The 12,657-nt window shown below is 48.0% G+C and overlaps 1 pseudogene; it reads right to left on the reverse strand.

Annotated features, from left to right (window-relative positions):
- Positions 1-6,953: 6,953 nt before the first annotated feature.
- Positions 6,954-12,657, reverse strand: part of LOC148217905 (uncharacterized) — a 61,740-nt pseudogene continuing 56,036 nt past the window's right edge.

The raw sequence follows: 12,657 nt of genomic DNA on the forward strand, positions 1-12,657 counted from the left end.
GTTGGGTGGAAGATGATTTGGAACTCGTGGGAGCTTCTGCAGGTAAGTTCTTAACTTCCCCTCACAGCACAATCATTGACAACCTGACAGGAACCAGGTGACAGAAGCTTGTGTGGCTGTTGAGTTACAGGTGTGTCTGCAGGGAGCACTTTGGCAGCTCCAGGGCTGGATGCTGTGTCCAAATCCAATTCCCATAGCAGGAGTGAGTAGTGTGTACCTGCTGACCCCACAAGCTGAGCACTGCTTTTGTGGAATCCATCCACATGAAGTTGAATTACTTTGCTCTAAGATCCACCAACAGGCAAGGCCCAAGAAACAGGAAACAAGAAATCCCTCGAGGCAGCCAAACTGCTGGACCAGATGCTGAGTGATCTGCAGAGACGCCGTGGTGGGTGCATTTCCCTCAGCCTTCTCCTGACACTCAGCAGCCGGGGGCTTTCTCTGCACATCTGGACATGCCGTGCCCGGCACAGCAGGAAGGGATCCATGGCAGCCTCGCTGTCCCACTGCTGCTGTCACAGCCTGCAGGGCTGTTTCCCAGCCTGGCCTGGCTGCAGCTTCTCCCGACCCTCTGCAGGAAGGCCTTTGGCATCATCTGACAGGGAGCCCAAAGTGCCCCACAGGCCATGCACACCCTGAGATCCCTGAAATTTCCTGGTCTCAGGGTAGATCAGGAGGGGTGGCTGTTTGGAGGAGAGAGGGCCCAGTGGCAACCCCAAGAGCCTGGGCCTTTTCCTGATCCTTATCCATGTCTAGGACAAATATTACTTACTGAAGATGCCCCCTCCCCAATGGGGAATGGTTCCATCTGATCCAGCTGCGCCTCTTCCTTTCTCCAGAGATGGACCAAAAGGCCTTGGTGAAGGCAGCGCTTCCTGGAGGAAGCAATGGCTCCGTGCCAGCCCCTGGTACACAAAGGGAGGAGATGCCAGGCAGAGCCACAGAAGGTGATTGCTGTGCCAGGCTCAGCCAGGCTGAGCAATCCTGCTGGGATCCCTCCGTGGGAGACACCGCCCGAAACCTGGGAGGGGCTGCAAGGGGTGACCATGGTGGGGAAAGGGCAGAGGGGGAGAGCAGGGCTCCAGTGTGTCCTGACAGGGCCTGGCTCTGTCCCCTTGGGCTGGGGGAGCTGTCACGGGGCAGGGAGGGTCGGGGCTGGCAGTGGCTGCTCAGGGATGGGTTGGGCGCGGCTCCCTGGAAGCAGCGACTGCCCAAGCAGCTGCGCTGGCCCCGGGCTCTCCTCCCGGCCTCCTGGGCTTTGTTGGGTGGCACAGCCTGTGCCAAGGGGTGCCAAGGTGCCTGCAGGCCCCAGCTCTGGGGCAAACAGAGAACGTCCTGGCCGTATGCAGCGAGCTGCCAGCTCAGCAGTGGAGCCCAGCACGGGCTCACGCTCCCCATTGCTCCCACAGATGTTATCCCTGAAACAGGAATAGATGCTCAGGATCCAGAGCGCCTTCCAAGAATTGTCTGCCCCCAGGATGTGCGCTGGTCCTGCATGATCGGCACAGTAGTGACAATGTTCACTGTGCCACTTGTCCTGCTCTGCTGCTATTTTGGCATTCGGAAGCTCTATCAGATAGGACGGTAAGTTGCTGATTTTTCTCTGCAGTTTTATTAAAACTCTGCTCATTGCATTGGTAGCCTGGCTCATGGTCATGCTGCTGTGGAGCTGTGGCAAGTCCCTGTTGTCCCAATAACTCTGATAAGGGTTCTGCTGCTGCCCAGTGCTTTAATTGGCCTCTTAATTGCTGGGCCTTGTCCTGGGGAGCCCGCTGGGGCTGCAGCCAGTGCTGGCTCCCACTGAGGCTGCGTGGCCAAGAGCAGCCCCAGGAGCAGCGGCAGAGGCAGAGCAAGTTCACAACAATATTTGGGAATGCATTTCAGGATGGGAATGTGGTTATTTAGCAGCTCATGTAAAGCTTCATGGTAATAATGATATTACAGGATGAGCAAATTTTCTACAATTCAGTGTTTAAACAAATCCAACCCGATGGAGGTTTGGCTTTGGTCTTGAGACTTTGCTCTGTGTGTGAGCCCTGTTCTCGACTGATTTTGGATTCACTTTTGAGTGAAGGCTCATCCCAGTCCTGATCCTTGGCAGCTCTGGGCTCAAAGGGACAGCTGAGGCTGCACTGCACATGACTGGGGTGCAGGGCTCCATTATCAAAGGGCTTTGAGAAGTTTAAATTACTGTATTTTTACTACATGGTTTTGTTTATGAAATTAATCCACTTTTTTTAAACCTAGCTTTAAAAAATTTCTTTTCTATTGCTTTTACCAGTTATTTGATCTAGTGAATTATGGCATAATTATCCCATGGCTGAATTAGAAGACTGTAAGTACTAGAAAATGAACTAATTTTTACACTCTTCTGTCTTTCACAGACTTATGCTGGTTTGATGTGACCAACAGAAGAGGTTTTTGCTTGCTTTGAATTCAAACAAGGAGCAAAGCTGGAACCTGTTGAAATGAGTCTCTTGACTTCACAGCTAAAGCAAACTGCCAGGGTTCTTTTTTTTCAGCTTTGGGTGGGGATATAAAAATATACCAGCAGCATATACTATAAATAAATATATACTAAATACATAGCAACAAATAGTCCAGTAAAGGAACTGATCTAAATGAGGGGTTTGGTCTGTTTGCTCACTAAGCCCTGAGCTCCTCAGAGCTGCAGCTCCCTGCTCTCTGTGCAGACAGAGGCTGGCTATGGGTGACAGTGCTGTGTCTGGCCTGGTGCACACCAGCTCCACACAGGAGCTAAGGGATTATCCTTGCACACTCCATCCTGGAAGAACCGAGTTCATTGACGAATCTGACACAATTTTATGGCATGGCAGCAAAAAAAAAAAAAAAAAAAAAAAAAGGTTAGAATTTATTCCATTCCAAACACTTTACATTTTGCTGTGTGTAATGCAGATGGGAACTACAAGTTTCCTATTCATGCACAATTTGTTAGAGCCCACAGTCCTCAAAGTCACAGGGCCTTGCAGAGCTGTGTGTGAGATGACTTTAAAAACAAAAACAACCTTTATATGCAATACCTGTCTTCAAAACTTTAGAATCCAAATCACAACCTGATTCCTACTGGTAACTGGAAAAAACCCCAACCAAATAACAAAACCAAAACTGTGACCCAACAAAGCAGGCAAACAAAACAACCAGCAAGAAAAAATCAAAACCCATACAAAAACCCCCACAAATCCAGAAAAATATAAAAATCAGGTGAAGGAGGCAGCGATCAAAGAGCAACAGATGGGCAGAGGAACTACAGAAAGGACAGATAATTAGAAAGGACAGGTAATCAGTAGCTATGGCACCAAACTAGCCAGGGGGATCTGAGATACAGTTCCCACCCTTCTGAATACAAAATAAACAGAAAATAAATGATGATGGTTGTGAAATGGGACTCTGCCTGTTTAGCTTTAATATATCAATTGTGTGTAAGTTCTGTTTGCCTTGTTAAGTCACATCCTCTGGCAATGGTGTTTTTCTGTCCAAAGAAAAACACTGCAGTGGAAGAAGAGGCCAGCTTGGAAAATATTAAAAGCAAGAACTAGAAATAAAGTACTTGTTTTTAATATGTTGGTTTCTGTTTGTTAATGGGTTTTTTGTCTGTCTTTGAAAGCAACCCCTCGGATGTTAATGCAAGTAACAAGTCCTTTTTAAAGGGCTGTCTTTGCAAAACACCTGCTAATTTTGTGATGCAAGACAGAAACAGCTTCCCTTGGGCTACAGCTGGAAGGGCTTGAAAATGCGTTCCAGGAACTCGTGATATGACAGAGTCTGATTAACACAGTTTAATGTATGAAGTGCAAGATGTAAATTATCAATAAAATACTCAGAGTGTACTCTAACTTTGGGGTCTGTGACTCGCACTGGTGCTGCTTGGGAACTGTTCCTCCTCCCCTCCTCCCTCATCTCCCTCATCTCCTCTTGGAGGCTCACAATTACAGCAGAGACATGAGCCTGCACTAGGCCACTGATCATACTCTCAAAATTTCTAAGCTTGTTGCTTGTTGGCAACAGAACCCACTGTCTCTGTTATTATCAGCATTAATTGTTGCAATAAAGGTTGTGTATTGAGATGGCCCCGGGTTTGCCAGATTCCACAACATCTGCCCTGTGCACCTGACCTTGTCAGGGTCATTGTCATGCTGTCCATCCCTCCCAAAGAGCACCTCCAGCACTGCCACTTCTCTCAGCTCTTGGATCCCTTCCTCAAGGGTCTTCCAGCACATTCTATGATGGTGCTCCTGCATTCTCTCTCTGTGGACAAACCTCTCTCTCACACTCATTAAAAGACACTCCCAGAGTGAAAGGGGCCCTGGCTCCCTTACAAATACCTGATCCACACCTGAGTCCTGGGTCAAGAGTCCCAAATTCCTTGCCTCAGGACCATCCAGTTGCACACCTGTACCCATAAGGTCCCAGACCCAAAGTAATCAGGTTGTAAAAGCCTCACGGCCTTGTCACTCACTGTCTTTTTGCAGAGTATGGAGACTTTTGTACGACAGGGACTTGGGGATGATCTCAACCTCTGGCTCCCCTGCTGGTTGTGAGGACCCTCCTTTCTTAACCTTATTATCTAGGTGCCTTGTTTTCATCTTAGATTTTCTAGTTTCTACAGGGGTGACTATTGCTGGCTGCCAGTGCCCTTGCAGTTCACTTGGAACCTGGACAGATGTAATGTCTGTGGGTTCCACTGCTGCACCATCAGACTCTCCCTCTTGAAGGCAGGGGGAGTTTCTCACCAGCTGGGGAAAGGTACTCCTTCAGCATCTGGCTCATCTCCTTCCCCTACCCACTCTGGGTGGTTCCTTTCTGAAGTGGGCTGTGGGGCAGGGTCAGGCTCTGGGGCAGCAGCTCGATTTCCTGGGGTAGGTATCAGGGTTGTTATCCAAATCAATGTCCCCTGTCTCTGACTGCTAAATAGAACAGGCATATCAGCAACACCAACCACTGTATGATATCATTAGCATTTAGAGTGGATCTCAAATCTTCAAAACTGGTGGAGAGGACTTAAAAAACTGGGTGATGGGTTGGGAGTACATTTTCCCTGCTGACACTTCCTCACAGTAAGTACCATTATTGAAGTAAACCCCAAAACTACACACTCAGAGTGCGAAAGCTCTGAATCCATGTGGCTGTCTTCCAGAGAAAGTTAAAAATCCATTAATTTCTCAAGTGATCAACCCACAGAATGAACTGGATAATAGCCACAGGAACCTCAGTGATAAGACCCATGTTCAAAAAAGGGCTTGCAAATGGGAGAGATATAGCAGTGACCACATGGAGCCCAAACCAGGGTAAGCTGGACAGCGTGGTGTCACCTACCACAAAACTTAGGTAACTCAAGAGAGCTGTTATTCCTTTTTCACCCTCCTTTCAATGCCCTCAGGCCCAAATCTGTCTTGGTTTGGAAGACAGGTATTTGCCAAAAGAGACAGTAGCCTCTCTTTGAAATGGAGAGTATAAACCCCCCCTCCCTTCACTTTACTATAATTTTGAAATCAAGGGGCTCTCAGGTAAAGATATGGGGGGTAGGAACAACAGTTCTTTACTAATATATCTAACAAGACAAACAAAAACAGCAGCTATGAAATTAACAGCCAACAGAACAATAACTCAGTTCTAGTCCTTTTTTGGCCGCAGACACCCTCTCCTTGCCCTGCAGTTACCGGGGCTGTGGGCAGGTCCCGTCCCCGCAGCTGCGGGAGGACCGGGGCAATGGCTGCGGCCTCGTCCCGGGTGGGAGAGGGATGGGCAGAGACTTCTCTGCTCACGGTGTCGGTCACGGTGCCCAGCAGGGTGTCCGGAGCTGGGAGACCGAAAGCGGGAAAGGGAGCAGTGCGGTGTCCCACAGCAGAGAACGCGGCTCCCGGCGCTGGGATGGCGAGGGGGTGGCGGCAGCAGCACCGGCGTCTTTCCTCCGACTCCACGAGCGAGAGAGAGAGCGACTCCCAAACCTCTCCTTTACCTGCTGCCTGCACATCGCGGTGTTTCCCCCTCTTCCCTCCCCCTCCCCTCGAGGGAAAACCAGCCGGCTGAGCCAGGGGGTAGCCACAGCTTCTTAGCATAACAATGGGGAAAGTTCCACAGAGAGAAAAAGGGGAACACCCAACCTCCAACAAACAGTCATATTCACTTCATAATATTTGTATGTGTTATAGGGAAACAAAAGTATTTTGTCCATAGTTTAAAAAAAGAGAAATTTTAGTTCATGACTTTTCTCCTTTCTTTATTTAGGATTTGACTTTTCTTTTTGATTTATTTTGGTGGTTTTATGTTGTTTCTGTGTGTATTACTATTTTGTCTTTGTTGTTGTTGTTGTTGTTTTTTTCAATTTAGGAGCGAAAATAAAGTATCTGTAAAGTTTTATTCTGGGCACTGAAAGAGTTAATACCTTGCCCGGGCAGCAGAGGGTTTTGTGATTCTTTCCAGGTGGGGCAGTTGGAGTTATTTAGGATAAAGAGTCCTTCAAGGCCACGCTGGGGGCTGGGTGAGGACTGTAGGGTTTAGTCAGAGGAGCCGTGATGAGTTTCTGGTTTCATGGCTGTTCTCCGGCGCCCGCTGCACTCAATTCCAGCCAAGGGCTGGGGGTTCTTCCTCCACCCTGCCCAGCAGGGCACCACCAGAAGATAGGACTGAACACAGAAGATTTTTTGGGATTGAATATCAACAAATCCACTCTCCCTAATGAGTTCCCAATGTCAGTTTGGGTCCCAATGGACGTTCCTGCCCCAGCATTCATCCAGGTGCCCACAGGGAGACAGGATGATGCAGAACCCCCCAGCCACGTGTCTTCCCAACACGGATCACCAGGACCACGGATCACCAGGGCTCTGCCCAACGGGGGTCACTGGGGATCATCCAACACCAATCCTCCCATGGGGGATGGAGCTGGAGCAGAGCACGAAGCTCTTCCCACACTCGGGGCACTCACAGGGCTTCCCTTAGTGGTGCCTCTGTTGGTGTTTGGTCAAGACTGAGTTGTCTGAGAAGCTCTTCCCACACTCAGGACACTCGTAGGGCCTCTCCCCAGTGTGGATGCGCTGGTGTTGTCTCAGACTGGAACTCCACCCAAAGTTCTTCCCACATTCCAAGCAGGTGTAGGGCCGTTCCCCTGTGTGGATCACCTGGTGCTGCATCAGATGAGAAATAGTCCTGAAGCTCTTCCCACATTCCCCACACTCATAGGGCCGTTCTCCAGTGTGGATCCTCTGGTGCCGGATCAGGTGGGAGCTCCAGCTGAAACCCTTCCCACATTCCGAGCACTCGTGGGGCTTCTCCACTCCATGAGGCTTCTCCACCAGCTCTGAGCTCTGCCTGGATCTCCAGCCGCCTTCCTGGCTCAGGGAGGGTCTTTCCTCCTCACAGCTCACTGGGCTGGGTTTGCAGCCCCTCCTCGAGAGGGATCTCCGGGGCTTTTCCTCGTCCTCCATCTGCCAATGCCTTGGGAATGAAAAATCCTGGTTGGGGGAGAGAACAAGAGAAAACAGCTCCTAGGACTGGGAGTTCCTCCTTGCCAAAGTGCAAATCACGAAGTCACTGTGCATCTTGTGTCTGTAAGAACCTCCAAAACATCTAGATTCAGCACAAAATCTCCAAACATCATGACAAAGATCAAAAACTCTACAAACATCAAGACTCAGCCAAAACTCACTGCATAATATAAGGATTCAGGCACAGCAAAAAAAAACAAAGAATCAACTTTTAGGCCAAAAAAGCTCAGAAACACCAAAGTTCACCCCTCTGAAAATCGTGGATCCTCCTCTCCGGTCACCTGCTGAATGCGTGTATGGGGTGGGGGGCAATGCCCTGGGACTGGAGGGACGCTGTAGATACAGGGAGGTTTGGAATCTTGTGCTGCTTCCCGTTTCAACTTCTCCTTCTCCTCCTGTGAACTTGCTCTTCCTCACATTCCTCTCCCTCCTATTCTTCTTCGACCTCCTGCACAATCCCACCTTCTCCTCCCTCGGGCATCGTTTGACCATTTTGTTGTTCAACCCTGCTTCTCCTTCCCTTCTCCTGCTGCCCCCAGGCCCAGCACCCACTGCCGGCTCCCTCTTCCCCCCAAACCCACAGCATCCCAGCGCAGGGGCAGCGATGGAGCTGGGGCAGCTCGGGCTGGGGCAGCGCTGGGCTCTCGGCCGCTCCCGCCCGCACTCGCTCGCCACTGCAGCCGCTGAAAAGGAGGTGCAAGAATCCTGATCATTAATAGGAAACTGCAGGACCTGGATTGAAGATTCCCTGTTCTAGCCAGAATATTGTATGACTTTTTAAATCCCAATAGCTTCAATGTTGTGGTATGGACAAGAGAAAAGAAACAAAAGCCGAGAAAATGAAAAATAACAAAACAACTGGTGACCTAGCTATGGCTCTTCAAGCCTCAGAAAAGAAATCTGAATTGTATTGTGTTTTAAGTACGTATTATATTATGTTATTGGCTTTTTGTAAATATTAAAATGAATGTTCTATGTTGGAAAACTTTGCTGTATGAATATAGTTTTAGTTCTGCGATTCACAGAACTTATAAGTAGTAGTAATAAATATATTTTTTGGACTATAACATTTTGATGTAAAAAGCTTTTGTTCATGTAACTAACTCAGAGAATGGTAAAAAAGATAATCAGGAAATTCTTCACATTCTTGGATTATGGGACACCAGAAGCCCAGGGAAGGAAAAAGAATGATGTACAGGTCAGAGGAGAGTGATTCTGACTAATGCATGAAGGTCTATGAATATGCAACATGTTGCTGCATTTAGGAAGTGTTTTCTGAGTCAGTGTGTGCCCTTGGCTGAAGGCCAAGCATCCGGCCATTATAACCTTTGGCCAGAGCCAGGGCAGATATTCAATTATCTCCCTTGGAATTGATCTTTGCAATTCCTTACCCTGGGAATTCTCCACCTAGTGCGGGCTGGAGATAAGGGATGTATATTTCAAGCAGTCTGTGGCCAGAATCCTGTCTCTTGTGAAATCTCTGCCACAGGAAGCTGGGCTGGCACAGAGCCTGCCTTGGCACTTTGCTGTTCACAGCATCCACCCAGGACTCTGCCTCTCAATTACACTCACACACTGGGCTGCCTGCGATTCCATTGTTGGAAAATATACAAGCTTTAAATTTTTTTTACCTTTCATTTTACTAGTCAGGTTCGGTTTGCCCTTGTTCCGGGAAAGAAATTTTAAAAGGTTTTTTTTAAGAGATGTTGCACCACTCAACAGAGATGAGTTTAACATCTCAACAGACTGGGAATAGCCCAAAACATATCCACAAAGATAACAACATTCAACAAAACATCAAGGAAACATCAGCAAACATCAAGGAACACCCACCCCAGACACTGCCCCGGCATAGATGGAGACACCTGGTCTGGAAAAGGCTGAGAAGGAAATCCAGGAGTGCTGACCTCATTAACATCACAGGAGGAGAAATCCAGGTCCAATAGGAAACTAAACACTAAGAACTACACAACCTGGAAGCAATAAACACTAAACCAATGGATTTCAATGAGTTCAGACTGTAAAATTTCAGGAAAAATCTAGCAAAATTCACATCTCATGGAATGATTTTCTCTGCACACCCGGGCTATGTGTGGATGAAATTTTTTCTGTTGCACATCCTGACCAGGATCAAGTAATGCCTTAACTCTCTAACACTAAAGATATTGTTGGAGAGTTTTTTATTGTCCCTGCAGTTTCAGTGACAAGATTACACCATAAGAAAAATTTTTCACATTAATCCTACTTTTAGGTTGTCAGTTAGGTTTGGGCCAGGGGTGTGACAAGCAATTTTTACTCCTAGGAGAAGAGGCAGAAAAGACTTGATTGCATTGGAATATTTTTCTATATATTTGTGATGGCTCTTAATGACGGCAGGATTTCGGAATGGATCTTTAGAAGCTCACCTTTAAGTTGCATTTTGCAAACCTAGAAGAGTATTAATGGTGAGGCTTTAACGCATAAACTGTTAATAAAAAATCGTTAAAAAAAATAGAAAAGAAAAATAAAGCAGATTGTGAGCTTGCACGTGTGAATCCCCTAATAGCTGCTCTGGAAGAAAATCCTAGTTCCAGGCAGCCAGGAGAGGAGCTTTAGAAATGAAAATTAACATTGCTCTGGAAAAGTGTGGACAATGCCCAAGGGCCTTCTTGCCAGGGGGAGGAATTTCCCTGAGTCCATCTGCCCCTCACCCCCAGCTCTGCCTGCTTGCACAGATGGAATTTGCACAACTAAAGGCAGAGGCCAGAGTGAGGATATCTGACTGCAACAGAAATTGGTTAAGCTGCAAAGGGAAACAGCAAACGAAGAATATTGAGCAAATTTCATGAAAAAGTGTGGGGGGGGGATCATGCCTCTCCCCAAAGCAATGAGGTGTTTTTGCTAGTCCAGAGAAATCACTTGAGAATCCAAACATTTTATCATTTCATAAGATAAAAGTGTTCAATTGATGCAGCCCTGGATGGAGGGAGCACCCAAAAAAGGGAAAAAGATGAACGGCCACCAGAACAAATCCTACAACACCATGGACCAGCCCCTGGGATCCCTAACGAATTCATAACAGGACACAGAAAATCCATCCATAATTTGAGTGTCATTATTAGGTTAAAAAGTGTCCTTGAAATAATAACCAAGCAGACAGCTCCAGCTCCTGACCTTCCTGCTGACCAAGCCGCTGAAATGAGGAACGAGACATTTCACCATGGGATGGGATCAGATTATCTACTTACAGAAGAAGGAGGAGTTTGTGGAAAATTAAATGATGCAAACGGCTGTTTGCAAACAGATGATAACCGAAAAGTGGTTAAACAGATAGCAAAGGAAATATGAAAATATCTCGTATTCCGGAGAAAGGATGGGAATGGGACACGTTTTAGTGGTTCCCTGGCAGACCGTGGCATAAATGAATGCTGTTCCTCTTGTGATGTGCTGCAGTAACTCTCAGCTTTTTACCATGCAAGACACCTTGCGTCAAAAAGGATGCACGAAAAGAGATTGAGTCAATGGAAATTAAAAGTTTGTAAAGGGAATTCTTGAGAAAATAAGAGAATGAGGGATTGAAAGCAGTAAGATTAATATCGTAGTAGGAGTGCATATTAACGAGGACATGCAGTAGGCGGATCGGGAAGTCTGAACCTTCCAAAAACGTCAGCCAGAGGGGAAAGGGAGAGGGAGATGCAGACGGGAAAATGAGGATAAAAAGGAGGCGGCGCTTTAGAGACCGCATGGCAAATGCCGCATGGCCTCTCTCTTTGTTCATCAATAAAGTCACTTTTACAGGACTCCTCTGTCTCCTTCGGGCACACAAACCTCTGGCCACGGGAATTTTCCCGCACAGCCCCGGGCACAGGGCAGACACCTCTGTGCCACCCACAGCAACCGGGACGAGCCAGCGCTGCTCCGGCACCGGCTCCTGCCGAGGCCCCAGCGGGAAGGAGACCGCGGGCAGCCGCTCCCGCAGCGCCCTCAGCCCAGCGCCAACACGGGCCGGCACCGGCACAACCAACCCGCCAGAGCCCCCTGCCGCCCCCTCGGCCCGCAGCGAGCCCCGAGCCCCCGCACAACCGAGCGCGGCTCCCACCTGCGCTGGGGCCGCCTCCGAGCTCCGCCGCCGCCTGTGGCTGAGGAATTCGATGGGATGTGTTGCCTTAACCTTTCTGACCACTCCCAGCCCATCTATGCCAGCATTCAAGCCCTGAAAGAAAGTGTGAATAAACTTCGGGTAGATCATGGGTACGACTGGCTGAACTGGCTCTTAGGGCACTGGGGACTCACTGGCTGGGTCAGGAATTTAGTTCAAATAGGTTTGCATGTATTAGGCATCATATTATGCATTGTAGTAGTTATTCCTTGTATTTTACAGTGTGTTAAGAATTTAATCGACAAATCGCTTAAGAGTGTATTTTTAGTTAAAAGAAACGGGGGAGATGTGGATATGGGTAATGCAAATGAGACTGATAGTACTGCAGATTGAATCAGCAAGTGCAGCCTGACAACGAGGATGCCTGGCAAGAGCGAACAGAGACCTGACTGCAAGAGGACTGGATCAAGTCTGGGTTATGGGAAATAAGATTTTACTAAGTCCAAATGTAAAGTTTGTCTATGTGAGAGTTTGTCTATGTAAGGTTTGTCTATGTGATTGCAGTAAAATATTACCAGCCTTCCTGTAAATGGTATATAAGCACATGTAGTGCTCAGTAAAAATTGGATTTTGATCACCATTCAGTGTCCCCGTCTCTCTCTCATCGTCGATAGTTCAAGTACTCCCAGTGGGATCCTAGAAAGAGAATGGTGGCACATCTACTGCCTGCTACCCCCCTCTAGGCAATATTCAACTGTTTCGTTCACAGACTCATCTTCCAGCACTCTTAGTGGGGTCAGCAGAGCCACTTCCCACTGGTGGGGACAAAGAGCACCCTCTGTGCCTTTGTGGTGGGAGCAGACAGTGTTGTCTCAAAGGAAAGGTCAGAGAGAGACCAAGCTGGACCTCTGCCTCCTGTCCCTCACCCCACAAGGGCAGGAGGGCACAAAGCTGAGCTTTTTTTTTTCTTTTTCTGTCCTGTCATTTCCAGGAGCTTGACTAGCTCGAAGGAGAGGATTAGAAGGATTTCTTGAGGATCACTGCCAGTGCACAGCACACATGGCATCCCTCACCCCT

Source organism: Sturnus vulgaris, unplaced genomic scaffold (assembly GCF_052056855.1).
Source record: "Sturnus vulgaris isolate bStuVul1 unplaced genomic scaffold, bStuVul1.hap1 Scaffold_198, whole genome shotgun sequence".
In the NCBI taxonomy this organism is placed as follows: Eukaryota; Metazoa; Chordata; class Aves; order Passeriformes; family Sturnidae; genus Sturnus; species Sturnus vulgaris.